At 38.0% G+C, this 27,391-nt stretch overlaps 2 pseudogenes; both read left to right on the plus strand.

Annotated features, from left to right (window-relative positions):
* Nucleotides 1-27,391, plus strand: part of LOC138382557 (zinc finger protein 492-like) — a 51,681-nt pseudogene that overhangs the window by 17,740 nt on the left and 6,550 nt on the right.
* On the plus strand, nt 76-1,879 carry LOC138382858 (COMM domain-containing protein 8 pseudogene; annotated as a pseudogene).

Raw genomic sequence — 27,391 nt, forward strand, 5'->3', positions numbered from 1 at the left:
CTGCAGACAATTATTATCTTCAGCCTGAGGAGGAATTTAGGGTCTGGTTCCCATCCACAGAGTGACTCAGTCAGAATGAGAGTTGACAACCTAGTGGATCGGCAGAGGGCACAGAGGAGACTTTCTTGTGGCCAGCTGCAAAGAGCCTGTGGCTATGGCTCTCCGGCCAGTATCAGGCCGTGCTGCATAGTGATTGCTGGGGCACCAGGACTCCAGGTGCTGGGCAGGCAATCGGAGGGACACCTGAGGTGTGGCTCCTGCTAGCCTCACAGCTGCCTCTCTGCCCTGCAGCTAGCACATATGGCACAAGCCGGAGGCCCTATTTCAGTAGGCCAAGCAATACCTTTAGGGCCCAGGAGAACAGGCCAGGAGGAGTCTCGGTGATTGAGTGCCTGTGTGGCAGGGGCAGTGTGCATCATGGCTCAGTAAAGTGTGGGGTAAGTGTGGGCTCTGGGAGTCAGACAGGTAACCTGGGCTCCCAGCTCCACTGCTCTGCGATGGAGGTGAAGGCCTCGCTGCTCTTGCACTTGAGGCACCATTGTCATAAATTTAATGTTTAATTTCCAATCTCTTTTATTCTATATTTAAAATCTATAATCACTGTGTACTATTAGTCTTTCTCAGTGTTTGTATTTAATCTAAAAGACATGTGTTACACATTGTGTATCATTCTTCCTTGTAATTTCTTTGCTCTACTGTGTGATTCCATTCATATGAGGTACTTAGAGTAGTTAAATTCATAGAAATACAAAGTAGAATAGGTGTACCCAGGCTCTAGAGGGGTGGAAACAAAGAGGCGGTGTATAATGTGTACAGAGTTTCAGTTTTGCAAGATGAAAAATGTTCCCTATGTGTGGGGATGATGGTTGTAAAGCTATGTGAGTGTATGTAATTCCTGTGAACTGCACACATAAAAATGGTTACAATGGTTAACTTTATGTATATTTTACCTCAGTGTAAAAAAATTAAATTAAAAAAATAGCTACCTGCAATAGCACGGATGAATATTAAATATAATTTTGCATAAAAGAAAGTAGATATAAAAGTATATGTAGTATATAATTTCATTTATATACAATCAAAAAAGCAAAAACTGATTCTGGCTTTTAGTAATGGAATAGCTTGTTGAACTATCAGTCTTAGACAAAAAAGATAAAATTTTGATAGAATAGTATATATCATTATATAGAAACACACATCTAAATATATATATGATATGTGTATGCATAAGTACTACATAAATGATAAATGAGGACTTCATCTTTGACCACTGTAGAAGATATAGGTATTAAAATTTGAACATAGCCAAATTAACTGCCTCTTCAAAACATAGCAATACCAGACGCCCTTGTAGCAGCTGCAGAAGCTGCCAGCCGATTTGGGCCCACAGCTTCTTCACAAAATAATTGATGGCATTTGTGGCAGAGTTTATCCTCTCTACCAGGATTGTCACAATGTTTGGGAATCAGAAGAATGGATGAGTGTTCTAGAAGATATTACAAAATTTTTCTAAGTGATAGTTGGTAAAAATTTATCTCATGAAGAGATATTTCAGCAATTGAATCAGTTGAACTCATTTCATCAAGAAGTGATCATAAAATGCTTGAAAAGTAGGAAAGATGAGATCAAGCAGGCTCTGTTAGGAGAAATAGTTGATATTTCCTCTGCACAACTATAGGATTTTTTTGATTGGCAATTAAAGCTTACACTTTCTAGTGACAAGTTTGCTATATTACAAATGCCACTTTTAAGTCTTCATCTCGATGCAAAAGAAAATGGTGAAGTAAAACTGTATTCTGTTGAAATGAGTAAAGAAGAGCTGCAGAATCTAATAAATTCCTTGGAAGCAGTTAATAAGGTGGTCCTGCAGTTGATATAACTGGAAATGATGAACACCAGTGCCATCAGATTTCATTGCTGCAGTTGATATGGCAGAGAATACTATGTGTTTAGAAACCCTATAATGTATTGACTGTTACACTGGGCTGAGAAAGCAGCAGTGTTGAGAATACAAAGATAAAAATTTATCAATATCTCTCAAGAACAGGAAATTGCCTGGTTGATAGGAAATGCATAAAATGAAAAAGGAAAAACCTATAGTAACCATTTATATTTTCATAATGATTGTTTTGCCTCATTAAATATTTGTAAGATCTTTGTAGATACATACTTTTATTGAAAGCAAAAAATAGATTCTAAAGTAATGTAAATACATAAAGCACAGATACACTTGAATATTGCTTGAAGAATTATGTGACTAGCAAGGCCATATTATGGAGATATAATTTGTGATATTTTAAAAAATAACTTTTTAAAAGAATGTATAAGCTGCATATATAACTCAGGAGATTACATATCTTTCTCATATTTCAAAGCAAAGATTATAAAATTAAAATGTCTTAGAGAACAGCTCTTCATCGGACATGAACAAGAAAAAATACTCCAAATTTGTGTGAACAATCTTGAGTTTATGAATTCCATATACTAAAATCTAGAGTATGGAAAGATGAAAGTAACACTTGTTACTTCTGCATTTCTGTGTCTGATTGGGAGACTATGCTATGATAAAAAGAAAAGATGTCATTGTATAGTATATATATTCAGATATCAAATAAGACTGTACACAGGTCCATTTTTGTTATAACCTTTTAATATTGAATTTAACACTTTTGGATATTGACAGATTCATTGGAAAACCATTTTAAACCTCAGTTAACTTTAAAAACAAGCATTCTGAACAAATAAAAATGTCTTATAAAAAAAACCAAAAAACATAACAATACACTTCAAAGGATTCTAACAAAACCCAGAGTATCTATAACTGTTATTTACAGTAATAGTTTCTAGTACATAATTTGAAAATTCATGAGACGTGAAACAAACATGAAAATATAATCCACACACAAGATAAAAAGCAGGCAGTAGAAGCTATCCCAAGATGTCCAAGATGCTGTAATGAGCAGGCAAGGATTTGAAGGCAGCTATTATAAATATGTTTATAGGAATAAAAGAGAATATTCTTATAATGAGTGAACAGATGTGAAACCTCCGTAGAGAAATGGAGACTACAAAAAAAAAACAAACAAAAAGATAATGAAAAAAATTATTTTTGAGGTTATCCACATTTTAGAAACAGAAGACAAAGCAGTGGAAATTATCCAATTATCTGAAAAGGGTGAAAAATTGAAAAAATTAATAGAGCCTTAGAGACCTGTGGAATGATTGAGTCCGAGAAGGAGAGGGGAGAGAAAAATTAGATGGAGTACCAAAGTAAATCAAAACCCAATTGCTGAAAATTTCCAAAAAATCAGTTAAAAACATACATTGTTATATCCAAAATGTCAATAATCCCCCAGAAAAGTACAAATATTTAATAAAACCATACCAAAGCCATATTGTGATTTAGAAAACTGGCAGGGCAAGGTTTTCTTTTCTCTTTTCTTTTATTTTCATGAGATAGGGTCTCACTGTGTCACCCTGGCTGAAGTACAGTGGTGTGATGATAGATCACTGTAGTCACCAACTTCTGGGTTCAAGTGATCCTCCTGTCCCCGCCTCCCAAGTAGCTGGGAGGGCAGGGTTTTTGATTGACTCGCTATGGTTTCCGATTTTTACTATTTATAATAATGAAAAATAAGTTGTTCTTAGAGTTTGTTTTCTTGGAGAAGTCTGATATAACAGGCACAGATTACTGACAGTTATTTATTTCCAGCCTTGTTTTAAAGTTTTAATTTCTCACCCAGGAAATTACTTCTTTTTCTTCCAAATCTTACAGTAAAGTTGATGCTTCAGAAAGAAGTACAATGGATATTCTGGTCTTGTGCACCTTCCCTACGGAATTGAGGCTGTGCCTACTGCTCTTTCAGAAGTGCATAGTACTTAACCCAAGAAGCTAAAAGAAAAAATGACTTAAGAGAATTAACACTGTTAAGTTCCAACAGCAAATTATTAAAAGCAGTTCCAAAGGAATATTTTAAAAAGGGATATTGAAAGAGTTTCCAAGGGAGCCTTATTCAGGTCAGAAATGCAGACATTGTATTAATGCCTCAGTACACACTTTCCTACTGTTTTGTGAAGGACCACAGGGCACTTTGGATCCTGTTGGCCTGTGTCAATTATGACCAAGAGGTCCAGAGTAGGACACCCAACTCCTGGAAACCTGCCTGGGTGGGAGTCAAAGGAATGGTGGATGTGGCTCCCCAAAGCAGCTTGGGGGTCCCTTCCCTGTGTGGCTGAGTATCCTGACTGAATGAAGCAGGGGTAAGGCCTTTTCCTTGTGATGTTTTTTTCCCTCTAACAGTGGCAGAAGCATCCCTCTGAGAGGCCTGACCCAGATGTGAGCCATGCTGCCAACCCGGGCATCCTAGGCATGCTCCTGGGGTGCAGAGAAGGATCTGTGACAGCCTGGAGGAATAGAAAGGTGGCCTTGAACAGGCAAGTGCCAGGTTACCAGGAACCAGGCATTTTCATTTTAGGCAATGAACTGACAATATTAGGCACTCACCAGGGAACTTTCTGCCTGGTTCCCAAGAAGCCTGAGAATTTCCAGGCCCATAGGCCTTCAGTGCCATTCTTATGGAGGAACAGTACTGTGCATGTCCAAAAGGGCAAGGCAGAGGAGAGGGGGTGGGGCAGGGAAGGCCAGGGTTGACAAAAGGGAAGGTGAGGAAGGGTGAAGGGAAAGAGGAGGTGGAGGATGGAAGAAAGGGGCGGGGAGGACAACTCTAGCAACGCTGAGTAAACAGAGAGCCCTGGGTTCCTAGCTGGTCTGTGCAGAATCAAACTTCAGGCAAGACAGGTCAGAAGCTGGCATCTCCTGAAGATGTGGTTTCACACAGGGGGAGACAGGTCGTCCTGACTATGCTCACTCCCCACAGACAGGAGAGGTTTCAGAACAGCCAGGTTCCAAATGCTCTGGCCATGCATGTAGGGGTGTGCAGAAGGTGGAGCCTTTGCAGGCCATGCGGGGCATTGTAACCCTTTATCAGCTCCCAGACGTTTGGTGGCAGGGCTGCAGGACTGCAGTCTCAGCATGCGCCAGGATCGGGGCGGTGCTCAGCTCTGGAGAGAGGGGCAGGGCGGTACGCGCCTCGCTCTTCCAAAGGCAGCTGGCTGCTGGCTCCTTTGCCGCCCCCTCGTGACCATATCTGGGAAGGGACAAGACGGGCCAGCCCTGGCGGGACAGTGAGGATTGTGTGAGCCTGCGAAGTACACCTCGTACATCTCGCATTTGCCTTAATCTGCCGGGTCTCCTCCTGGCTCCCCTTCCCTCTGCACAGCTCCTTTTCGTCTCCCACTCGCACTCAGGGGTCTTTCCAGAGCATCCGCCTCCTCCAGCCCACAGAGCCGCCTGGGTTCCTAAACTGCTATGGGACCTGGCTGATGCCTAAGACACTGTTCATTGTGCTGCTGACTCCTGCTTTCTCCAGCCAGAGCACCAGTTCGGTGGCTTTTAGAAGCAAGCAATCACCCGGCCCAACTATGAACAACTTCAGAGCTTTGCAGGGGGTAACATGAGTTATGCCTTTGCGGAAATGTCACCCTCTCTGATGCCTTTTTTGTGGATGTGAAAGGTGAGGGATGAGGGAGGGTAATTATTAGGTTACTCAGAATCTGCTAAGAGCAAAAAGGAAAATCCCAATTCCCAGGCAGGTCACCAACCCATTGACATGGACAGGCCCCCCAAAATCAATCTGGAAGTGATTAGGGTTTAAGTCTTTCACGCTTGAAAGTGATCACCCTCATCTCAACTCAGGCCTGACGGGCCAGTTCTCAGAGACACAGATGGTGACTTGATCTCTCAGAACAGGTGATGTTTCAGCTTTGGGGAAGCAACTTTCAAGGTACAGAGCACTAGGGGGACATTGGAAACTCCTCAGGTTTTATATCTCTGGATGTAAAGCTCATCACCTACAGTTGTCAGGGATGTACCCTAACTCCTGGGGGTGTTCTGTTGAGTTTTTCTGTCTAGACAAAGGAAATATCTGGTAGCATGTAGTCTCTTAAAAATTGATATCCCTAAATTTCTTATGCCCTCGGGGACAGTTTTTTTTTATTCCCAGAGGTACCAGCTTTCGTGGTGTTATATTTAATCTGTAAAAACGTGGGTGTTAATCTGCATGAAAATAAGACCTTGTTTATAGTACACATTCCAATAGCTTTCACTGGTGATTTTTGAATGTGGGATACTATCAAAAGAATTGAAAAACCTGATTATGAAAATTGGACCCTATTACTTTGTGAAGAATTTACTTCTTTAGAAATAATTGCACGTGAGCTCATCAGCATTTTTGTAATAAAAGGAAAAAAAACATTGTGTCATCTATAAGCATGGCAAGAACGAGAGAGACCACAGGACAATTCTAAGTCTCTCTTCTTGTTTTAAATAAAGCTTGTGCAAACATTCTGTGTGGTCAAGGGGACACACCCCTCTCCACCCCTCAGTATTCTCTTCCTACTCCTTCATGTGCCCTCTTTCGGTGGGAGTTTCCAACATCACACAAGTGTTGGATGAGGAAGTTGTAACATACGAGTATCCATCATATTAAAAAGAGGATTAATGGAGAGGAGGGTCTTGTGATCTGCGTTCAGAGGCACTGTTGTGTGTGTGGCCACAAAGACACTGTGCTCTCAGCAGTCCACACAGTGTCTGTCTTGAAAGGCCAGTCCTGATGCAGCCACAGCTGCTGATCACAGAGCTGGATGCTCCTTGTGGCTTGGTGTCTTCTGTTTAGATTTTTGTGGCTCTGACCCTACCCTGCTCACCTCATTCCTGGAAATATCTGCTGGGTTCTCTGGTTTGTGCCAGTTGTTTCCTGGGAGTCAGTTGTGTTAACTGTGTGTCACAGGGTCTTTAGGGATTCTACCCTCACTACCTAATCACTGTACACTGGCCACATACTTACCTTGTAGCCATATGTTCATCCTCTCCAGGGGAGCTGTGAAGAATTCTAGTTATTGGATCTCATTTTCATGCTACTGAGGCTGCTTAGAAAACTGGACATCTTGTCTTTGGTCTCATTGACATCATTCCTTTTGTGTGTTTTGCAGTCTGATACTACTTTATTAATAATAATGGAAACACTTATTGTAAAGGACACTTTAAAATACCTTAATGAATTTAACCCTCAAATCAACTTGATCAAGTAGGCATGTAATCCTCATTTAACAGGTGAGAAAACGGACAGTGAGAGGGGTTGAGTAACTATCTTAACTTCACACAGGTTCGTGGTGCATTTCCAATCTTAACCTGGAGCTCTGCCTCTAAGTTCTGTACGATTATCTCACATTCTATTCTCTGGCTTTCTGCCTACATCTCAAAGGGTACACATTCTATTCTGAGTCCATATTCTACTTTTTTGTTTGTTTGTTTGTTTTTCAGCTCATTATGGGGGTACAAAAGATCAGGCTATATATATTGCCCATGCCTCCCCATCCCCCCGAGTCTGAGCTTCAATTGTGTCCATTCCCTAGACAGTGCACATCGCACTCATCATGTAGGTATGCACCCATCCCCTCCCCCCATCCCCATCCCCCCCAGTCAGAACTTCAAGCGTGTCCATTCCCCAGGCAGTGCGCATCACACTCATCAAGTAGGTATACACCCATCCCTTCCCCCCAGCCCCGACCTCTGTCCAATACCCAATTGGTGTTATTCCCAAATGTGCATTCAGGGAAACCAGTTTGCTGGTGAGTACATGTGGTGCTTATTTTTCCATTCTTGGGATACTTCACTTAATAGAATGGGTTCCAGCTCTCTCCAGGAGAACCAAAGAGATGCCATATCGCCATTATTTCTAATAGCTGAGTAATATTCCATGGTATACATATACCACATTTTGCTAATCCACTCATGAATTGATGGGCATTTGGGTTGTTTCCACATCTTTACAATTATGAATTGTGCTGCTATAAACATTCGGGTACAGGTGTGTTTTTTATAGAATGACTTTTGTTCTTCTGGGTAGATGCCCAATAATGGGATTGCTGGGATTGAATGGTAGGTCTATTTGAATCTGTTTAAGGTATCTCAATAATGCTTTCCATAGGGGTTGCAGTAGTTTGCAGTCCCACCAGCAGTGTATGAGTGTTCCTGTCTCTCTGCATCCACGCCAACATGTGTTGTTTTGGGACTTTTTGATAAAGGCCATTCTCACTGGAGTTAAGTGATATATCATCGTGGTTTTGATTTGCATTTCCGTGATGATTAGAGATGTTGAACATTTTTTCGTATGTTTGTTAGCCATTCTTATATCTTCTTTTGAAATATTTCTATTCACGTCGTTTGCCCACTTTTAGATAGGGTTGTTTGATTTTTTCTTACTGACTTTCCTGAGTTCTAAATAGATTCTTGTTATCAGTCCTTTATCTGATGTGTAGCATGTGAAGATTTTTTTCCCATTCTGTAGGTTGTCTGTTTATTCACATGACTGTTTCTTTGGCTGTGCAGAAGCTTTTTAATTTAATCAAGTCCCACTTGCTTATTTTTGTTGTTGCTGTGATTGCTTTAGGGGTCTTCCTCATAAATTCTTTACCTAGGCCAATGTCTGAAACAGTATTTCCTACATTTTCTTCTAGAATTCTAATCATTTCACACCTAAGGTTTAAGTCTATTATCCACCGTGAATTGATTTTTGTGAGAGGTAAAAGCTGTTGGTCCTGTTTCAGTTTTCTACATGTGGCTATCCAATTTTCCCAGCACCATTTATTGAATAAGGATTCTTGTCTCCAGAGTATTTTTTTGTCTGCTTTGTCAAAGATTAGATGGCTATATGAGGATGGTTTTATATTTAGATTTTCTGTTGTGTTCCACTGGTCTGTGTCCCTGCACTTGTGCCAATACCAAGCAGTTTTAAGAATCACAGCCTTGTAGTATAGTTTGAAGTCTGGCAAATTAATACTTTCCATTTTGTTTTTATTGATTAAAATTGCTTTTGCTATACGGGGTCTTCTCTGATTCCATACAAACCGTATAATTATTTGTGCATTTTTAAAAATTCATAGACCTCTAAATAGAAGAACCACGGTATCTTTAAATAATTATCTCTATTAAAAATGTAGTAATCTTCTAATGCTGCCATTATAGATAACATAATAATTTTAAATGTGTAAATTTTAAATTTCCCATAAAGTCATCTTAAACCCAAATTCCTGACATGAAATTATTGAGTAAAAATTTATTGGTACATTTATAATTTTTAAATAAACGACTTTTTGGCTTAATTTTCTTAGAAATCAGTACTTGATTTACCTTTATATTTGCTTTGTGACTCAATATTTGGTACTTTTATATAGTGTAGGAAAGATGCATGGTTTTTATTTTATGAATTTAAAATTTTAATATTCCCATTAATTTTATTTCATTAGAATTTGTATCTTGGGAGGTGTAGGGTATTATCAAATAATCAACAGGTGTCCTCAAAATTTCCTCTAACTATAGGAGCTCCCTCTAAGAAAGCCCATGGGGGAGGGTGAACTGCAAGGCAGATTAAAGCTAATGACAGATTAATTACCCTTAGGTTACTCTAGGTCACCTTGTAAATCTTATTATGCCTTGGCTAGGGCAATGCTAGATTGATAAAGCATGCCCTCCTTCCCCAGGTGTAGCAGTTGCTCAGGATAGGATTGAGGGTGGGCAGCACCAAAATGGAGTGTCAGCGTCATCCATCTCCCCAGGTGGAGCAATTGCTTGAGACAGCACCAAAACTGGGAACCCTTGTCTGGCTATTCTCAGGACAAGGGTTCCCTGTTTTGCTCTTGTTTCAAGGAATTGCTCCACCTGGGGAGATGAATAAGGCTGCGTTTTGGACATTCTATAAAAAAGACATCTGCACTAGAATGTTTATAGCACCACAATTCACAATTGCAAATATGTGTAAACAACCCTAGTGCCCATCAATACATGAGTGGATTAATAAAATGTGGTATATGTATACCATGGGGTTCTATTCAGCCACAAAAACAGTGGTGATATAGCATTTCTTGTATTATCCTCAATAGAGCTGGAATCCATTCTACTAAGTGAAGTATCCCAAGAATGAAAAAACAAGCACCGCATGCATTCACCATCAACTTGGTTTTGACTGATCAACACTTAAGTGCACATATAGTAATAACATTCATTGGGTGTCTGGCAGATGGGAGGGGAAACGAGGGGATAGGTATATAGACACTTGAGTGCGGTGTGCACTATCTGGGGGATGGACACGTTTGATGCTCTGACGCGGGTGGAGCAAGGGCAATATACATAACCTAAACATTTGTGCCTCCATAATAGGCTGAAATTTTTAAAAAATGCTTTTTCTGAACCTGAAAAACATCTCTTTGAAATGAAATATCAAGGAAGGTAGTGCCCTATCCCACAATTTCCATATGAAGACAGGATGCTAACTTCAGTGAGCACCTAGCTTTAAGTTGCAAAATTATCTCCTCCTACACACACTTGAGATGTGTATTTTTTATTTGAATAAAACCAATTATCAAAAATGATAGTCTCACTAATTACCAAGTAAATGTAGTGTGCACTCTGTATGACAAATTGTGCTGTCAAGTCTTCTTACTTCAAAACTAATTATTTATCTAGAGAACATGTATGTAAAAGGTAGGATTTGCATTGTAATGTAATGACTTTATGTATGTCTTTGAAATCTCTCAGTGGATTGGCATTATGTACATCACATATGGTTTAATTCAGTAAAAAAGGGTTTTTTATTTCTCTTTTAACTTTGTGGAGAGGTTTTCTGGGTTGGAGATTAATTATGTTCAAAAATATTTCCTGAACACTTTCCAGAATTAAAAAATTGTAACATAAAAATAAAATGTTCCCCCCAGGATTTACACTAGAGGTGCTTTGAAGACTAGATTCCTTCTTTATCTTTCAGTCACTCACAACTGTGCAGCATAGACCTTCACTGTCACCACTTCTGCACACAGTAAGTTCTCTCTGCCTGTTTGGGGTCTGCTGTCTCATCGAGAAAATACTTAGACTAGATTCCTATGAAAACACTCTCACAGGATAATAATCAGTAGTACTGGCCTTTCATTAAATGCACCTGACATCTTCAGAACTGAAATGGATTCAGAGACCATGGGGCCATAACACAAACCGGAACAAGATAATGTGCACTGGTTTGAACCCAGAAAAACCCTCTGCCTTGTCCTCTTGCCCAAATGCCAAGGAATGTGCCGTGGGTGCTACTGAATCCATGCCTCCCTAGGGGCCTAAATGTGCATCTCTGAATTCTGAATCAAAGGCCTGAGGTTTTTCAGGATGCATTAGAGCAGGTTCCATAAGGGAATCTCTCCTCATGTTTTCCGTACCTCACTATAACACCAAAGAACACACAGCAAGTTTGATCCAACCTAGACCTGGCCTCAACCTGCAATTCACAAGACAGGGGCAGACTTTGGACTGAGGATGTACAAAAAACTCAAGGGAGATATTTTCTGCAGTGTATGAGATCAACATGGACTTTGTAAGTTGACTTTGAAAGGACTTTTTGGGGTGGGTGTAAAGAATTTTCTAGGTCTTGTATATTGTCCTGTTATAGTTGTGGGAGAAGAATAGAAAGGCTGGCATCACATCTAAATTTTTTTGGAAGTTATTGGACACTTAGTACTCACCTTTTCTGGTATTATAAAGATTAAGTCACACAATGTAAAAGCTTCTTCACGGTGCAGCATACCATCCTTCTGAGCACACAGTACATGCTCAGTAGACATTGCATTATGCTGGTCTTCACTTTGGAAAATATCTGTTGTGATGAGTGTTGGGCATAAGGCATTCTGTATGCTGTGCTTGCTGTCTCTAGCTGAGTGCTATTAATAATGGATCTAGGTTGAGCAACATCAGCACTAAAATGGGACTTCACAAAGAAGCCAATTAATGTCCTCCTTCCACACCAGCAGATCACATTTCTTACAATGAGGCCCACAGTACCACATGATTTATATTCACATTGATGGTTCAGAGACTATTTTTAAGTAATTGCCTCTCAGCCCAGCCTTTCAATTAGGATCCCCTGGCTAGCTTGAAAGAAACACCATCACCTGTCTATTGGGCTGGTTGGGAACATCCATGTGGTTTTAATTGTGCCCCAAATAATTCTAATTTGATACCAGGGTCAAGCATTAGAACTCTCAGATACATTCATGAGATTGAGTTTAGATTTTTGTTCCAGAGAGAAGTCACAGGGCCTGCTATTTTGGGTTTGGTAGGGGCAGATCAGTGTGGTCCAGATTCCCACTGCTGTAGCCAAAAGTCCTGGCACGTGTGGCAGGGGGAGGTCACCAAGGGAAAGACAGGAGAACCTCACATTTTAGTCTCTATAAGGAGACATCATACCTGACTGTTTCCTGTGACTAAGAACCAGTGAGTGTAGCCTTTATTGCATTTTGTGGTCCTCCTGCTTTTGGATGCTGCGTAAACAGGTGAAGAAATTGTGCTGACTCTTTCAGGACATAGTCTCAAGATGTAATTCTAATTGTTCTACACAGTCTCACCTGAAAAGAAATTTCAGAGTAGGAGAAGGAGAAGGAGAAATGGCTGCTTTTCAGGTAAGTGTGTCCCAGGTTAGGGGCTGGGTCCACCGTTCCTCCTGGAATGTCATGCAGAGCTTCAATTTTTAGAACTTATAATCCTTTACTTCTTTACTTCTGATGTTTATACCTAATGAGTTTTTTTCCACTACATTTTTTTCATTTCTTATTATGATAGTCAAGGAGCACTGGAAAATCTTTCCTCCCTATATAACAAAACCTGCTCTACATTCTCTCCACCCAAGCTTCTTAATAAAATAATCAAGTTTCATAATAAATGTGTGATATGTAATATTAAAAATGTTCCCATTGTGACAGGTCAACTTACAATAGTGTGGATATCTGAGATTCCTATTGGGGATGGGATAGGGTCTTTGTATTTGAGTGAAGAAGGGGAACATGTACCCTCAAGGTTTGATCTGGATGTTTTCATCAGCTCTATGTGAAATAGTATTTGGAAAATGCAGAAAGAGGATAGCATTGATTGCCTAGGATAACAATAAAATTATGGAAAAATAAAAAATAGAAGACTTTCTCTGTATAATGCAAAAGTATTTACATACATTATTAAAGATTACAAAACATGGGAAATATCTATAACCTGAACTTTGCATAAAAACTGATTATTCTTCATGATTACATATTGTTGGGCACTATCACCCCAGCAGTGATTTTTTTATCCTCTGTGCAATGGTGCCTAATACCAATTTGTCCCACTACAGTTGATGTTAATTTCATTCACTTGGTTACGGTGCTCTGTGACAGATTCATCCAATGTAAAGTTAATTGTTTTTTTTCTTTATGATTAAGTGTCTTTTGGAGATTTACTGACTGATGTGCATGAACCATCACATTTACACTGAAAGCTCCCCTTTCATCTTATAGCTTGCTTTGGAAAATGAAGGCTCTTATCTTTGTCTTCTGGTCAGATGAAGTGAGATAAATTGAAAGTCTACCAGTTACTAGATGTTGACAAAATACTGTCCTTAGGTTAGAAGCACTGGCTTCACTGGTTATATTATGTGAAATGCAGAGACTCAGACCCCACTGCAGATCTCCTGAATTAGAATCTGTATTTTAACAAGATCTCCAGTTCATTATTGTACATTTGAAAATTGGGTGATACCTTCTAACTCACTGTTTCTCTATGTGAGAAATATGCACAACTTATCTCATATGATGTAAATATAGCACACATAAATTTATATTGCTGTGTTGAGGCCCTTAGTTTTATATTAAATACTTTATCATGCAAAACAGTATCACATGCACACTAGTTTCATACATGTTGTATGATCTTCATTCCTGAGAATTAGAGAATATGTTCAAGAATATCACTGTGCTAAAAAATATCTCATTGGATAATTCTGGTCACCCGTATGTCAGAAACAGTTCTCATAACTTTCATTTTCCTTGTAGTCAAATTAAGAACTCTCTTCTTGGCAACTTGGGAAATAATGTGTCTTTTTTCAGGAACTGGTGACATTCAGGGATGTGGCTATAGAATTCTCTCCAGAGGAGTGGGCATGCCTTGACAATGCTCAGCGCAATTTGTATAGGGATGTGATGTTAGAGAACTACGGAAACCTGGTCTCCCTTGGTAAGGATCACTTCAATACACAGTTCCTATTCCACACTAAGGGCATTATTTTATTTTTGTAGATTGTTTCTTGGAAGTTTCTACTTTACATGAATGAATTTTATATCCCTGCTTTTAAAGAAAATTTGAAGGATTTTGGTGTAGAAAATAAAATCACTAGATGTCTCATCATGAACCTTTTCCTTTCTTGAGCTGATTTGTATACTTCACTCTAGATTAGTGGTTCCTCTAGAAATCAGGGTATATAATTGTTGCCTTCACCCTAGAATACAATTTCCACCACTTATTTTTTATTTGGTGCTCTGGAGCCATAAATTTGAAATAATTTCTTATCATTCTACAGGGTCTGTGAGAAAACAATATTTTGGAAAAGAGTTTTCTAGAATCTTCTATAATATTGTGTCTATAAGTATAGTACTTATAAGATTAGTAATTGGAGGGTCTTCAGCAAGAGTCATGTGAATTCTTTCTAATAAAACAGGTCTTGCTGTCTCAAAGCCAGAGCTGATCACATGTCTGGAGCAAAGGATAGAGCCCTGGATTATGAAGAAAGAGGAAACAACAGCTAAATATACAGGTAGGTGAGATGCAGTAAAGCAGATAACAAATGTTAAAAAGCCAAAGCTCAAGGAGAAAGGCAGATATTAAAAAGTGGTTTAGAATGCTTTCTGTATTGGAAATGTTTTTTGAGAAGCCTGTGTATGTTTCTCTTTCTCTTACAGAAGGACATCTTCTGTCCCATGCTCTTAAACTCTCTAAGAACTCTACCCCTGTAGTGATCTTCCTTAGAATTCAGTGAGAGCCAAACTTCTTGTCATGGCTTATAAGGGACTACATTATCTATAAACATTTCTATTGTTCGGGGAGATATGGGAATATCTGTACATATTTTGAAGACCTCTACATTAAAGCATCTTTTGACAGTGTTTTGCTCTGCTGCCCCATCTGGAGTACAGTGGTTGATCATAGCTCACTGAAAACTGAAACTTCTGGGCTCCAGGGATCCTACTACCTCAGTATTTCAAGTACCTAGGACTATGGGCATGAGCCACCATGGCCAGCTGATTTATTCCTATTATTATTTTTTTGTTGTTAAAATGGAGTCTCATTATGTTGCTGGGGCTGGTTTCAAGATCCTGACCTCAACTGATCCTCCTTCCTTGGCTTCCCAAAGTGCTGGGCTTATAGTTGTGATCCACCATGCTCAGCTCCATTTTTTAAGTTCCTTTTGTTGCCCCATTTTTGAAATGTGTGAAGGGGAATAGTGGAGATATTGTGATTTGCTTCACTAATGCTAGAAATACTAGGGACAGATGATTCATATTTTCTGCATCATGATTTCCAATTCTAAGGTTTCAGAGGTGATCCTACAGAAATTCAGACTCATTAATTTTATACAAATGCATAGTCTCTTCCTAAACCTAAGAACATCTGATGTTATTTCACTTTGAAATAACCTTTTTGTTTTTTTATGTATATTCTTTTTTCTAGTATAAAATAAGAGTAAAATTTCAACTTTCTTGTACCCAGATTCCCAAACTATAATATAGTTTATTTTCCCTACTCACTTCATAGAATCCTTAAATATACTTTCTCATTGAGTGCTTCAAATTGCTGAATATATTTATACTCCCAATTGATACATTATATTTTGATACTTATAGTCCATAATTTTTCCCTATTTAGTACTATCAGGAAATTGTCATTCATATATATGTGTGTATGTGTGTGTGTATATATTTTTTTGTGTGTGTGTTTACTTAGTAATTTTTTCCACAAATAAGAATTGCATAAGTGTATATATTTATTGTATACATTGTAAGTATTACTGCAGTATACATGGGGGTGCAGAATTTTCTTGAGATACTCATTTTACATCTTTGGTTATACTCATAAGTAGAATTGATGCATGATAAGGAAGTTCTATTATTTACATTTTTAAACAAATCTCTATGATGACACTACCGGTTTACAATCCATAACAGTGTACAGAGATTACTTTTCTGCACACTTTGCCCACACTTGTTGTGTCTCTTCTTTTGGACATTAGCCATTTTAACAGTTGTGAGGTGATACCTTATGATAATTTTGATTTGTGTTTGCATGATGTTTTGGTGATGCTGAGTTACTCTTCATGTTACCTTCATAAAAGAATTTTATGTCTCCCATTTAAATCTTTATTACATCTGGAGTTAGTTTTTGAATATCATGTAAGAAAAAGTAGTGTACTTTTATTCATTAGTTTGTGAGTATCCAGTTTTCCAGCACCAAGCATTGAAGAGACCATACTTACTGCATTGCACATTGCTAGTGCATTAGGTAAAGGTTAGTCAACCTTATATACTTCGGTTTATTTCTGAGCTCTCCATTCTGTTCCATTGTTTTTTGTGTTGGTTTTATGTGCATATTTTGTTTTTATTACTATCACCTTGAAATATAGTTTAAAATCAGAAAGTGTGATGCCAGAATGTTTTTTCTTCTTTCTCAATATTGTTCTGGCTCATCAAAGGTACATGAAATATCATACAAATGTTAACATTTGTTTGTTAATACTGTGAGTAATACCCCTGGAATTTTGATAGGGAGTGCATTGAAGCTAAACATTGTTTTGGATAATATCTTCATATTTACTCATGTCATCTTCAGTTTCTTTTATTAATATCTTATAGTACTCAGTGTAAAGGTTTTTGGTTTGTTTGTTTTTTTTTACCACTTTGGTTAAATTTATTTCTTAGCATCTATTCTCTTGATGTTATTGTAAATGAGAGTGTTTTCCTTTTTTATTGGATAGTTTATCAGTGTGTAGAAAAACAACTGATGTTTGAATGTAAATTTTATGTCCCGTGACTTAACTGAGTGGTTTTATTACTTTATAAGGGTTTTTTTCCTGTCCTCTTTATGGTTTTTGATATATAAGATAATGCCATCTGCAAACAGTGTTATTTTTACTTTTTCCTGTTTAATTTGAGTGTATTCTTGTCATGCTCTTGCCTAGTTTTTCAGCTTACGTCTTGTAGTAATATCATAAAATAGAAGCATTAGGAGTGGTTGCACATTATCCTTATATTGGTATCAGTGCATGTGAAGGATTAAATAGCTTTTCCAGTTTTTATAAAGTGGTTTTGGAAAGTAAAGATGTTTCCTTTTGGGTACTTGGGCTAAAGGTATGTCCACTGGGTTTTTGGTGAAGAGTTGCTATAACTAGGTCACAAGGCTGCCCCTTGCTCTGCAGTGGAGTATGCATTGGTGGACCAGTTCTGAAGGACTTGGGCGTTTTTCAATCCTCTCTTATTTCTGGGTAAGCTGTCTACCCTCAGGATTTTGATCTCTATGACACATACTAGGGTGTTTGTGTAGTTGAGTCTGCATATGATGGGGCTGAGATGCCAGATGTGTGGATGGGTGTGGCTCCCAATGAGTACCTTGGAAGTTTCCCTTCAGGTCACTGTGTGGAGCTATGCACTGAAAGAACTGGCCATGGACTGTAGTTGAGACAGCTGCAGCAGAGTCACATGTCTGCTTTTCAGATGACAGTAAGACCAAATTATTCAAATCTGCCTCCATGGCTGCAGATAGGTGTGTCTCTCCCAAAGTCTCTGGATGGGCAGCACCACTGCAACTTTGTCAGAGGAAACAGTTAGAAACTCTGTGTATCCAAGTTGATTGACCTATGATGTAATCTGTAGTCAGGACAACGGGTCCTTAATTTTGGCACCTGAATGAGAACCTGAATATTCAAAATGACCCTCCAAGATCTATGGTTACACTAGAGTTTAATGACCTTCTATTTAAGTTGCCAAATTCAGATAAGTGTAATTTTCCATGGACGACAGCCAAAGTTTTGTTATTGTTTGGAAAAATACAAGTGGATCCTTCCCCTCCTACCATATTGCTGAGTTTAGTCTCCTTATATATTTTTAATTTCTGATCTGTTCTGTTTCATTTTTTATAATTTTAGAATCAAAGGTTCAGAATAACTTGACAGCATTTCAATTTCTCTACATTCTCACCATATGTATGCATGTATGTATTTGTATATGTATTTATTTATTTAAAAGTTCTCAACATAATGGATGTGAGGTGATATCTCATTGTGATTTTGCTTTGCATTTCTCTGAAGATTAATAATTTTCAGGATCCTGTCAAATTCTGTTTGGCCATTTGTATATCTTCTTTGCAGAAATGCCAGATCAATCCACTGTCCATTTTTCAATCAAGCTATTCACTTTTTGTTGTTCAATTTTAGTCATTGTTTATATATTCACGAGTTAACTCCTATCAAATATGTACAAATATGTGCAAAGATTTGCATATATTTTTACCCATTTTGTAGGAGGCATTTTTACTCCACTGAGTCTTTTCTTTGTGCAGAAATTTTGACATTTGACGCAATCCTATTTTTCTTTTCATCATTTTTATTGCTTATGCATTTGATGTTACATCTACTAAAACAGTGCCAGGACCAATATCATGATCTTTCTCTGTTATTTTCTTCTAAGAGTTTTATACATGTCTTTCTTTTTTTTTATTTCAGAATATTATGGGGGTACAAAAGTTTAGGTTATGTATGTTGCCCATACTCCCCCACCCCCCAGAGTCAGAGCTTCAAGTGTGTCCATTCCCCAGACAGTGCACATTGCACTCGTTATGTAGGTATACACCCATCCCCTCCCCCACACATCTGCCTGAAACCCAATTGGTGTTATTCCCAAATGTGCACTTAGGTGATCATCAGGGAAACCAATTTGCTGGTGAGTACATGTGGTGCTTATTGTTTCCATTCTTGGGATATTTCACTTAGTAGAATGGGTTCCCACTCTATCCAGGAGAACGTAAGAGATTCTATATCACCATTTTTTCTTTTAGCTGAGTAATACTCCATTTATGTTTAAGTATTTAATTCATTTAAGATATATTCTATATGTAGTGGAAGGGGATGGTACAACATCATTTTTTTCTCTCATAAATATTCAGTTTTCCACAGCATTTGTTGAAGTGACTCTTCTTTTTCATTCTGTGGTCATTGCAATCTTGAGGAATGTAATTTGATCATGGAAACAAAGGTTTATTTCTGGGTTCTCCATTCTGTTCTTTCATCTCATTATTTGTCTTTGGGCCAGTAGCACGTTGTTTTTATTCCTGAAGATTTGTTTTCAAATCAAGAAATGCAATGTCTCTTTGTTTTTATTTTCTAAAACAGTGTGGCTATTTATTATTCCAATACATTTTTGAATTTATTTTTATATATCTCCAGATCAAGTATGATTGGAACGTTATAGACTTTGCATTAAATTTGTATATCACTGTGGATACTATTGACATCTCAACAATTTTAAATCATCTGATCATTGAGCATGAATACATTTAAGAGTATGTAAAATTTTGAAATATTTTTGTATTAGCCAGTTTATCTTTTGCTTTTGATTGCTAGATCTACTTCATTTTTGCTAAAAAAATATATGTGGTATGTTTTTAGCCTTCTTCAAGTTGATAAGACTTAAGTGTCCTAACAGCATTTGCCATGTCTGATTGAAACTATTGTGGGCCGGGCGCGGTGGCTCACGCCTGTAATCCTAGCACTCTGGGAGGCTGAGGCGGGTGGATTGCTCAAGGTCAGGAGTTCGAGACCAGCCTGAGCGAGACCCCGTCTCTACTAAAAATAGAAAGACATTATATGGACAACTAAAAATCTATATAGAAAAAATTAGCCGGGCATAGTGGCGCATGCCTGTAGTCCCAGCTACTTGGGAGGCTGAGGCAGTAGGATCGCTTAAGCCCAGGAGTCTGAGGTTGCTGTGAGCTAAGCTGACGCCACGGCACTCACTCTAGCCTGGGCAACAAAGTGAGACTCTGTCTCAACAAAAAAAAAAAAAAAAAAAAAAAAAGAAAGAAACTATTGTGTATTCTGCTACTTTTGACTGAAGAGCTCTGTAAATGTCTTTCACATCTAACTGGTCTATGACGTTTTTCCCATTATCTGTTTCTTATTGAACTTCTATCAAATTTTTGTATTCATTATTGAAAGTGAGGTCTTGCAGTCTCCTATAATTAGTGTGTTGCTAGGTGTTTCTTGCAACACTTCTGTCCACACTTTTGTTCATATTTGCTTAATATAATTAGAAGCCCTGATGTATATAATATATATTTAAAAGTATCTATGATAAAATATGTGCATTGCATGTGTATCATCTATGTGTATTCTGTGCTATAGATTTCTGCTAAATGACCCATTTTATCATTATATTATAACAGTCTTTGTCTCTTCTGATGGTTTTTGTCTTACAGAGTATTTCCTTTAATTATGGCCACAATATCCTCCTCTAATTATTTACATACATTTTTTTTTACAATTACTTTCAATCAATTTGACTTTTTAGAGCTAAAGGAAAGATTTCATAGGTGGCATATTGTAGGGTGCTGTTTGTTTTTTATCCATAAAGTCATCTTATTTTTCATTAGAGAGTTTAAACCACTTATATTTAAAGTGACTTCTAAAGGATAAGAAGTTACCATTGAAATTTGTTAATTCTTTCCCATGTGCCCTGTAGATACATGGTTCTTTGTTGCCTGTCTTATTCTCTTTATTTTTGCTTCCTTGATTTTGAAGTGACATGCTTTGATTGCTTTCCCATTTGCTTTTGCATACCTTCTACAGGCATTCTGTTTGTGACCACATTAGGTAATGGAGACTACCTAAAAAATCTCTATGTTATAACAATATATCTTAATCTCATAACAGCTTCACTTCAAGTGAATAAAAAAACTACATCTTAAAGTGCCACGTGTTCTTATTAACGTCACAAATTACACCTTTTATATTGTATATATGATAACAGATTTTTGCACATTTATGCTGTAGTTTTTTAATTCTATAGAATTATTATGAGGGTTTATGAACCATCATGATCACGTAGAACTCTATATCTGTTTATAGATTTATCTTTAACACAGAGCTTTATGTTTTTAAGTGTTTATAATGCTCCCCAACATCATTTTATTTTTCATCACAGTGGACTTCCTTTACCTTTCTTCTGGCCTATTCCAGTGGTGATGAACATCATTGACTTTTGCTTAACTTGGAAAATCTTTAATTTTTCTCATTTTTGCAAAAATATTTCCCAGAGGAAACCTTCTTAGTTGGTAGTATTTTTTTTTATCACTCTGGAATTTAGAAAATTCTCAGCTGCCTTATTCTCCAAATAATCTTTCTGCCATTTTCCCACCATATTCTTCTTCTAGGAACCTTTCTTAAACATATTGGTCTACCTAATTGTGCTAATAAGTCCCATACTCCACCTTCAGTTGTCTTCCTTTTAAAATTTTGCTTCCATGACTCAATATTTATAAATGAAATGTCTTCAACTTTCTGATTCTTCTGCTTCATTAAGTGTGCTTCTGCACTTCTCTAGTGAATTTTTCAACTCAGTTATTGTATTCTTCAGCTCTACAATTTGTGTTGGGTTCTTGTTACAGTTTTTATGTCTGTTAATATCTCAGTTTCTTCAGGCATCATTTTGCAGATTTTGTTTGTGTTTAGTTTTTGCTTGTAGGAGATGTTTCAGATGATTGTTTTTAATGTTTTTCAGATACTGCAAATATCTCCATTCCTTAAGAGTTGATTTCTAGAGATTTATGTTTTTTGTTGCTGTGGGACAGGTTTTGGGAATCCTCTGCATGCCTTGAAATCTTGTGATAAGTTCAGTTAATTATATCTTTGTTTTTACCTATACATTGTAATTTTGTGTGACAATATTCAACTCTGCTCACTTTAACACAGTATGAGTTAATATTTAAATAGGAATTAGCAATTTATCCATTGCTAAAATAATTCTCTATGTGTTTGATTGCCTGTATGAGTAAAAATTATGTCTAGTTTGTTTCAAACTTACTTATTTGTTTTATTGGTTTGTGGTCTATAATTCTTTTATCTTGACTAGGTGAGTGGTCATAAAAATTGTAATTTCAGCAGCCCCTTATTGGTGAATGTGTATTATATTTGTGTGAGAGAAATAATCATGTAAGGAGACTTCAAGATGGCTGACGAGAATCAAGGCTTGTTGGACCTTTCAAGTAGAACAATTGAGAATTCAACAGAGGGGAGTGGAGGATGATTCCTGGTCAAAGTGGACCATAGGGTCTGAAATAAGTGGAGTCCAGGACATTAACAGCAGGTACTGAGCAGCTGAGAAGAGAGGAGGATAGAAGGTAGGAACTGGCACAAACAAAATCACAGGACTTCTGGAGTCCAGGTAAAAAGTAAGGGATTTTGACCTCCTCCACCAGGTGCCTCAGGCCTGCAATACGATACATGTCTCTCATCCCATGGGAGTGTGCTATGAGCAACAAGAGAGCCAGCATCACTGAACCTGGACACCCCCTCCTCTGCACCTGATACACTCCAGGCATCCCAGGAAGTAATTTTGGCTTAAGGTTCTCATAGCTGTGTGACTACACTCCTCCCATAGTAACTGCTAAAGCACCTTGCACTGAGTGACTAAGCCTGCCTTGGGCAACGGGTACCATACTTCCAGCAAAAGCTGCACTGAGTGACTGAGAATGCCATCGGCAATGGGGTGTAAACTACCAGCCAAGCCTGCCTTGGAAAGTGTAGCTGGTGCTGCAACTCAGAGAGGAGGGTGGCCTGGCACTCACACTTCTTGAGAGTGCTACAGGAAGAGCATGGTCCCCTCTCGCCAACATAGCTGATGCTGGAATTCTCTGTGCTGAGATGCCCAGCTCTCAGTGCCATGGGTGCATTTTCACCTAGCTCCAGCAGCGTGGCCTCAGCTTGTGATCTTCCCATTGACAGGCACTTGGTTCATTTGCCTGCTGACAGCACAGTCAACAGGATGAGAAGCATTGGAGAAGGGTCCCAGTTTCAAAATCAGGCAGTGAATGAAAGGCCGTGCCCAGGAGGGTGTGGAAGAGAAAAGGAAAACACTGGTCTATCAATGTTCCCCCTCCAAACCTCCCCTGGAGAACTGCCATATTGGATTTTGCTGAACCAGGGAGAATCAATTTGCATAAGTACTGGTTCCCATGGTAACTAAATACATCTGGTGCCTCTGTCTGAATTAGAGCAGCTGCCCACAACACTACTCACTTTAATAGAGAGTTCAGCTTGATCCAAAAGTTCCTTCAGCTGCCAGTATTCCCCAAGGGGAGGTGTCCCCCTGGTGGCGTTTCCTGAGGGTAGAGAGAAGACACTGTAGTTGAATGTAATCACTTCAGCCCCCTTCTGGAGCCAGAGGCATGGAATGGACCTTTAACCCATACATATGTGTGACCAGCATTTGTGGATCTGGAGGACAGCATAATCCAACCTAACCTCACCCAGCCTAATTCCCCACCTGCCTCTGCTGTGGTAGTAAATAAATGACTTACATGGAGGTTTCAGGGCCCCCACCCACCACCTGGGGCATTGGAGGGCTTCTCCTGAGGAACTAGAGCTGGTCTCAGGATCCAAAAACAATAGTTTACCTTCTTCCTTCCTGGAAACACTACCTACTGACAGGGAGGTAAACTCACATGCCTGTTACATTTACTCAATCATAGAGGGTGTAGTTGATTCTCACTCACAAGCACCAACTGACTCAGAGAATAAACTGTGCATATCATGATCTAAACAAACAAAAAAAAATCCAAAATAAGCAAAGTCTGCTCCAGATGAGAAGGAACCAGTGAATGGACTCTGAACATATGAAGAATCAGAGTGAAGCCTCACCCCCAAATGGGAACACCAGCTCCCTAGCAATGGATACCGACCAAAAACCAGAATATTGAAAGGACATATGAAGTATTTCAAACATGGATAGGAAGGAAGCTTCATGAAATTCAAGATAAAATGGAAACCCAACACAAAGAAACCACAAAAACTATACAAAAAAAAAAAAAGAATGAAAAATTTACAAAAGAAATTGAATTGTTAAAGAAAAATTGAACAGAGTTTCTTGAAAGGAAAAATTCATTCAAGGAACTACAAATCACAGTGGAATGCCTTAAGAACAGGTTACATCAGGCAGAAAAAATAAACTCAGAGCTTGAAGACAACACCTTTCAATTAAACAAGTCAATCACAGAGATAGAGCAGAGAAATAAGAGGAATGAGCAAGCCTATAAGATTCATTGGATCATGTAAAGAGGCCTAAGATAAGAATCTTAGGGACTCCTGAGGGTGAAGGAGAAAATAAACATGGGTTGGATAATTTGGGGGGGAAACATTGAGGAAAATTTTCCTGTCCTTAATACATCTCTACATATCCAGGCTCAAGAAGCTCACAGGACCCTTGGGAGATTCATCAAGAGACAAAAACTCCACAACACATTGTCATCAGACTGGTCAAAATAAACATGAAAGAGATACCCCTAAGAGCCATAAGGTGAAAGGAGCAGGTAACGTACAAAGGAAACCCTGTTAGGCTAACTGAAGACCTCTCAACTGGGACCTATAAGTCGAAAGGGATTGGGGCCCTATTCTGTCTTCTCAAACAGAGTAATGCCCAGCCTAGATGTTTGTGTTTTCCAAAATTAATTTTCACTTGAGGTGAAAATAAAGTCTTTCTCATACATGCAAACACTGAGGGAATTCGTCAAGACAAGACCTTTCCTGCAGGGAGTACTCAGAACTTCATTATTCCTAGATCGGGATGATAAACACATAACAACATGAAATCACCCAAAAGCTAAGGTAGAAGTCCAGTGACTTAAGAGATAAAACAAACCAACAACATTCAACTCAACAGGATGAACAGAAATCCACTACATTAATCAAATATTTCAATAAATGTGAATGGTTTTAACTACCTAGTGAAGAGACATATGCTGGCTGCCTACATAAATATACACAAGGCAAGTATCTGCTATCTTCAGGAAACACATCTAACCCACAAGGACTCATCCAGACTGAGGGTAATAGGCAACATTCTATGCTAATGGAAACCCAAAGAAAGCTGGAGTAACAGTTCTCATATCAGATTACTTCGTCTTCAAATCAACAAAAGTAATGAAAGAGAAAGATGGTCATAATATAATGATAAAGGGAACAATTTTCCAAGAAGGTATAACAATCTAAAATATTTATTATGCACCAAATACAGGAGCACACAGATTCATACTGCAAAATCTACTTGACCTAAACAAAATCATAGATAATACAACCATAATGCCAGGGACTTCAACACCCTGCTGACAGACATATACAGCTCCTCCAAACAGAAAATAAACAAAAAGACAACGAACTTAAATAAAACTCCAGGACATATGGGCCTACCAGACAGTTACAGAACAGTCTATCCAAAAAAGCACCAAAAAATACTTTCATCTCATCAGCTCAGAGGACATTCTCTAATATTGATAATATCCTAAGCCATAAAAAATGTCCCCCAAAATTTAATAAAATAGAAATTATACTATGCGTTTTCTCAGACCACACTAGAATAAAATTAGAAATCAACAACAAGAGAAACACTCATCTCTACACACAAAGTCATGAAGACTAAACAACCTACTGCTGAATGATTGGCAGGTCAAGGAGGAAATTCAGATGCAAATGAAAATATTCTCTCAACTAAATGATAATGGAACACAAGTTATCAAAATCTGTGAAAACAGCTAAAGCACCCTGAGAGGAAAATTCATAGTCATAAATCCCTACATCCAAAAGACAGCAAGGTAACAAATCAACAATCTAATGAATCAACTGATAGAACTGAAAAAGGATCAGCAAACCAATCCCAAACTCAGCAGAAGAAAGAATATAGCCAAGATCACAACAGAACTAAATGAAATTGATAACCAAGGAACTATACAGAAGATTAATGAAGTAGAAAGTTGGTGTTTGAATAGATAAACAAAATTGACCTGCCTTTTATGAGATTAACCAGAAGCAGAAAAGATAGGACTCTAATAAGCTCAATTTGGGATGAAAAAGGAGAAATTACAACTGATTCCACAGAAATACAAAATATCATCTTTGAATATTCTAAAAATCTCTGTGCACATAAACTTGAAAATGTGGAGGAAATGGACAAATCTAGAAACATCCAGCCTCCCTAGGCTCATTCAGGATGATATACAATTCCTGAACAGACCAATATCAGAACTGGTATTGAAGCAGTAATAAATAACCTTCCTTAAGAATAAAGTCCTGAACCACATTGTTTCACTCCTGAATTCTACTATACTTAAAAATAAGTACTGGAGCCTATTCTGCAGAAATTATTGTACAACATTGAGAAGGAAGAAATCTTCCCCAACATGTTTTACAAAGCCAGCTTAGCCTTTATACCAAAGCCAGAAAAGGACAGAACAAAAAGAAGAAAAATACAGACAAATATTCCTCATGAATATGAGTACAAAAATTATCAATAAATTCCTAGAAAATGGAATTCAGCTGGTCTTCAAAGAAATAATCCAGTATAATCAAGTGAGCTTCATTCCAGAGATACAGGCATGGTTGAACATATGCAAATCTATTAATGTAATTACCTACATAAAACAGAAATAAAAACAAAGACCACATGATACTCTCAAGATTCACAGAGAAAGCATCGACAAAATACAGCCCTCTTTTGTGTAAGAATGCTTAAGAAAATAGGCATTGAGGGGACTTACCTCAAAATGACAAAGCCCATATATGACAAACCCCCAGCCAATCTCATAGTGAACAGGGAAAAATTGAAAGCATTCCTGCTTAAAAACAGACAATATTTCCCTCTATTATAAGTTCTATTCAACATAGTACTGAAAGTCTTAGCCAGAGCAATCAAGCAAGAGAAGGAAATCAAGGGAATCACAATTGGGGCAGAAGAGGTCAAACTACTGCTCTTTACAGATTACGTGATCTTAGAAAACCCCAAAGATTCTGACAAGAAACTACTGGAGTTGATAAATCAGTTCAGCAGAGTCTCAGGTTACAAAATCAGTGTACACAAATCAGTAGCCTTCACATAGGCCAACAACTGAGAAACTGAGAACCAATTCAAAGACTCATACCTTTCATAATAGCAACAAAGTAAATGAAATACTTAGGAGTATATCTAACTAAGGAAATGAAGGAATTCTACAGGGAGAATTACAAAACACTGAGGAAGCAAATAGAAGAGGATACAAGCATATGGAAAAGCATACCATGCTCATAGATAGGCAGAATCAACATGGCTAAAATGTCTGTACTACTGAAAATAATCTATAGATTCAATACAATCCTGGTTAAGATATTAACATCATTTTTTATATATTGAGAAAAAGTAATTC

This window comes from Eulemur rufifrons, chromosome 4 (assembly GCF_041146395.1).
Source record: "Eulemur rufifrons isolate Redbay chromosome 4, OSU_ERuf_1, whole genome shotgun sequence".
Classification (NCBI taxonomy): Eukaryota; Metazoa; Chordata; class Mammalia; order Primates; family Lemuridae; genus Eulemur; species Eulemur rufifrons.